General features: G+C 43.5%; 1 pseudogene; it reads right to left on the bottom strand.

Annotated features, from left to right (window-relative positions):
• Nucleotides 1-2,217: 2,217 nt before the first annotated feature.
• On the bottom strand, nt 2,218-4,983 carry LOC100609786 (olfactory receptor 7E24-like; annotated as a pseudogene).
• Nucleotides 4,984-5,548: the final 565 nt, after the last annotated feature.

Below are 5,548 nucleotides of genomic sequence, written 5' to 3'. Positions count from 1 at the left end.
TCAAACACTAGAACTCACTTATTCCATCTTTCTGTATTTTGGGACCCAATTATCCACTTGTCTTCATTCCCTATCCCACCCCTTTTCTTCCTATCGTCTGCTAACCACCTTTATACTCTCCACCTTCCTGAGATTCCTTTTGTGTGTAGGTTTGTGATGGAGTCTCTTTCTGTTGCCCAGGTTGGAGTACACAGGCACAATCCGGGCTCACTGCAAGCTCTGCCTCCCGAGTTCAAGCGCTTCTTGGGCCTCAGTCCTCTGAGTAGCTGAGACTAGAGGCACGCGTCACCATGCCCGGCTCATTGTTTGTGTTTTCCGTAGAGACGGGGTTTCATCATGTTGGCCAGGCCGGTCTCGAACTCCTGGACTCAAGTGATCCGTGCGACTCGGCCTCCCAGAGTGCTGGGATTACAGGCCTGAGTCACCACACCTGGCCAAGGTTTCCTTTTTTCTTCCTACATAGAAGTGAGGACATGAAATATTTGTCATTCTGTGCCTGGCTTCTTTCATTTAATATACAGACCTGCAATCTCATCCATTTTGTCTGCAGCAAAGAGGACGTTCTTCCCTTATAGGTTGAATAATACTTCACTGGGTGTGTATACCACAGTTTCTTCATTGAAACAAATTTCTGAAGAGCAAATATTTTTAAAATGTCTCGGAATGTGAAACTTCAGGGATACTGTGCCCATTTTATTCTTTTCTATTTCCCATCTTATGTATATGCAAGTGTATAACAAAGCAGCAATCAATGTGTGTATAAATCTATAACTTCAATAATTGTAAAATGTAAACGTTAAGTTGTGGCTGGGCGCTGTGTCTCATGCCTGTAATCCCAGCACTTTGGGAGGCGGAAGCGGGCGGATCATCTGAGGTCGGGAGTTCAAGACCAGCCTGAACAAAATGGAGAAACACTGTCTCTATTAACAATACAAAAAAAAAAAAAAAAATTTAGCCAGGCATGGCAGCGCATGCCTGTAATCCCAGCTACTTGGAAGGCTGAGACAGGAGAATTGCTTGAATACGGAATGCAGAGGTTGCAGTGAGCTGAGACCGTGCCATTGAACTCCAGCCTGGGCAACAAGAGTGAAATTCTGACTCAAAACAAAAAGGAAAAGAAAGAAATAGAAAATGTGTAATGATAAGAAAAAACAGCATAATTAACATTTGTATGGTGTTGATGGACAATGCATTTGAAGATAATATTTGAAGAAATCATATTACAAATAATTTCTGTTCTTACTCGTTGGAGCTTGATGCCTCTAAAAACTTCGTTATTGGAACCATCTCTGGTGCTTTAAAAGAAAAAAGAAAAAAATCCACACACTCACACAGGTGCAAGGAAATCAGAATCTCAGGTATTGAGACCCAGGCCTCATCATTTGTAAGCTCCCCAGGTGATTTGACTCAAAGCGAAGATTGAGGTACGGCGACATGGATCTCTACACAGAACCTGCCTAAATAGATTCTCTAGAAGCAGTTTATAAACAAATTCCACATGAACTGTGGAAGAGGATATGAATTTGATATACAGTATGTCCTCACTTAACATCTTTGGAAGTCTCTTGGAAACTTCACCTTGAAGCAAAATTAGGTATAGTGAAACCACTTGTTTTTCTCAACAGTATAACTACACGACTTTGAACAACCAATGGTGTTGGAGGACCTCCTGTACATTGTTTCCATAAAGTCAGTTTTCGAGGAATTCCAAAACGAAGTGAGGACTTCGTGTGTATAAAAAGTTGGTAGTGATTCCACCTGGATGACAGGGTTATTGCTCAGAAACGAAAAGAGGCCGCCTACGTATAGAGGATTCTGCCATGAGGTTTCTGCTAAACCAAGGATCCCAGAATCTTCACCCATTCCAGTTAAAGGCATAACGAAGAAAACAATATTCACAAAGGAAACGCAGAAAGGAATAAAAGCCATCAAGCCACAAAAATAATGTGACTAAGGGGCAGGATTTGCAGATGTAGAGATTTAATGTGGTTGCCCTTTCTCACCCACACAAGAAAAAGGATGGAACAGATCATGAGATTCGACTGTTCTGTTGCGCAGCCTCCGCAGGGCACTTTGTATGTCCCTGTTTCTCAGGCTGTAGATGAAAAGGTTCAGCATGGGGGTGACCACAGCCTACATCACTGACGCCACCACACCATTCCTGGGGGGTGGTGACACAGTTGAAGTCAGGTACACGCCAATGCCTGTTCCATAAAATCAGCAAACGGCTGCTAGGTGAGAGCCACAGGGGAAGAAGGCTTTATACTTCCCATCTGATGATGAAATCCTTAGAATGGAGGGACTAATTTTATAGTAAGACAAAAGGATCCCTGAAATGGGAAGAAAACCAAACATAGTACTATGGAAATATATGAATATGCTATTGATGACGCTGTCAGAACAGGCATGTTTGAGAAGTTGAGAAGGGGTCACAGAGAGAATTAGAGATTTCCACATTCTTGATGATGGTGAATTGTAACCCAAGCCAACTGTGCAGCTGGGAATCCAACAGGCTAAGGAAAAAGGACACCAAAACGAAGAAGACACAGAGGTGAGGATTCACGATGACTGGGTAGTGCAGAGGGCGACAGATGGCTACAAAACAGTCATAGACCATCACAGTCAGGAGCATGCCTTTTATACATGCAAAAAGGAGCAAGAAAGACATCTGTGTCAGGCAGACCGCATGAGAGATGACTCTGCTATGCGACTGCATGTCCACAATCATCTTGGGAACCATGGCCGAGGTGAAACCGATGTCAGCCCAGCACAGGTTGGAGAGGAAGAAGTACATGGGGGTGTGGAGGGGGGAGTCAGAGCTGACAGCCAGGATGCTGAGCAGGTTCCTCAGCACCGTGACCAGATACATGGACAGGGACAGGGATAGCAAAGTGATGACCGGCTGCAGTTCTGGATCCTCTGAGAGTCCCAGGAGGAGGAATTCTCAGACACCTGCGAGATTCCGTGGCCCTGTGTGTCTTGGACACCTTGAGAAGGAAAGAGGATTGGAAACATAAAAGATAAAAACCAGCCCTTAATGCTGGATGCAAGCAATTCACAAGGAACATCTTCACACTTGCAGACCATACACCGCCAGGAATGTTTCTCGGTTGTGACAATTCCAAAATTCTCAGAATTATTACGTGTTTTATTTGTTTGCTATTCAAGGCTTTCTGTACATACTACTTTAGAGAAAATCCACTGAAGAATATTAGAAGACCAAAACGTCATATATAACAAATCCGTGATCTCAGTAAAATAGGGCCTACTCTTTTGAGAAAAAATACAATGCAATGACAATGTCCTTCTCTCTTTAAGAAAAAGATCTCAGTCTAATTGAAAGAAATTAAGAAGCCGTGAAATACACTCTACTTTATTCTGACACGGTGCTACAGCTTCCATTGCTGTAGAATATGTAAAAGGACAACACAAGAGCTAGGACCGCATTATCTGGAAAAGAAATCGAACCTTATAGTTCTCAATCGGAAGACCTTTTCACATGTCTGTTACTTTTCATATTTATTATCATCCTTCAGTTCTCTGACATCATTTCTTCATAAAAGTACACGCACACTCAAAAATGGGAGCTGTGTTTCCAAATGAATTGAATCTATAACTGTTGGCCCAGCACCATGGCTCACACCTGTAATCCCAGCACTTTGGGCAGCCGAGGCTGATGGATCCCCTGAGGTCAGGAGTTGCAGACCAGCCTGGCCAACGTGGTGAAACCCGTCTCCTGTGAAAAAAAAAAAAAAAAGTTAACACGGCGTGGTGGCGAGTAACCCTAGCTACTCGGGAGACTGAAGCTGGAGAATCCCTTAGAACCTGGAAGGCAGAGATTGCACACCCTGTGATAGGATTTTTGATATCCTAGGGAGATATTGCTCCTGACAGTAGCGTTGGCATACACCCTGTGATATTATTTGTAATATCCTAGAAAGATATTGCTCCTAATATCACGGTGGCTCTACACCCTGTGATCTTAATTGTAATATCCTACAGAGATCTTACTCCTAATAACACAGTGGGTGTACACCCTGTGATATTATTCATAATATATTACAGAGATATGACTCCTGATATCACAGTGAGTGTACACCATGTTGGTACACCCTGTGATCTTATTTGTAACAACTTAGAAAAATATTACAGCTAATATCAAAGTGGGTGTACCCCCTGCGATGTTATTTGTTATCTACTAGGTAGATATTACTCCTAATATCACATTGAGTGTACACCATGTGTGTACAGACTGTGAAATTATTCATAATACCCTAGGAAGATATTACTCCTCATATCACAGTGGGTGTACACCGTGAGTGATTTTTTTTTTCTAATATCCAGCGGAGGAGAGGATGATATTGCTTCCAATATCACAGAAGGTGTACACCCCCCTGTGATATTGTTCCTAATATCCAGGGAAGGAGAGGATGACATTATTCGCAATATCACTGGGGGTGTACCACCTCCCGCCGGGATATTGTTCTTAATATCCGGAGGTGGAGAGAATGATGTTACTCCCAATATCACAGGGGGTGTACACCACCCCTATTTGTAAACACCCTTTGTGATATGGTTCCAAATGGCCTGTGAAAGATTAACCATGACTCCCATTATCGCGAGGGGTGTTCAGCCCTGATGATATTGTTTTCTAACATCCAGGGAAGGAGAGTATGCTATTAGTCCCAATATCGCAGGGGTTGTACACCCTTTTGTGTTTTTGTGCCCAATATCCAGGAAAATAGAGTATCATATTACTCCCAATATCGAAGTAATTGTACAGCACCCCTGTGATATTCTTCCTAATATCCAGAAACGAAAGGAATGATATTACTCCCACCAGCGTAGGAAACTTATACCCGCGCTGTGGTATCTTTCCCAGTATCCAGGTGGGGAGAGGATCATATTACTTCCAATGTCGCAGGGTGTGTACAGCCCCTCTGTGATCTCGTTGCTAACATCCAGGTATGGAGAGGACGACATTATTCCCAACATCGGAGGGGGAGTAAACCCCCCCCGGGACCTTGTTAGTCATTTCCTGGGTGGAGAGGATGATCTTACTCCCAGTATCGCAGGGGGTGTACACACTCCTGTGAAAATCTCCCTATATTCAGAGGGAGAGAGGATGATATTACTCCCAGTACCTCAGTGGGTTTCCACAGCCCTGTGATACTCTTCCTAATATCCACAGGGAAAGAGGATGATATGACTCCCAATATCGCAGGGGGTGTACACAACCGTGTGATATTGTTCCTAACATCCAGAGCAAAAGAGGGTGATATGACTCTCAATATCATAGAGGGTGTACACACCTCCTGTAATATTGTTCTGAATACCCTGGGAGGGAGAGGATAAGGTTAAGTTGAATATCGCAGGGAATGTACACCTTCCCCCTCTGATACCCTTCCTAATATCCAGGGGAAGAGAGGAAAATTTCACTCCCAATATCACAGAGGCAGTACAGCCGACCTGTGATGTTGCTCCCAATATGCAAGGGGGTAGAGGATGATACTACTCTCAATATCGCAGGGCTGTTCACATCCCCAGT

This window comes from Pan troglodytes, chromosome 7 (assembly GCF_028858775.2).
Source record: "Pan troglodytes isolate AG18354 chromosome 7, NHGRI_mPanTro3-v2.0_pri, whole genome shotgun sequence".
Lineage (NCBI taxonomy): Eukaryota > Metazoa > Chordata > Mammalia > Primates > Hominidae > Pan > Pan troglodytes.
This window is presented reverse-complemented; position numbering and strand designations above follow the sequence as displayed.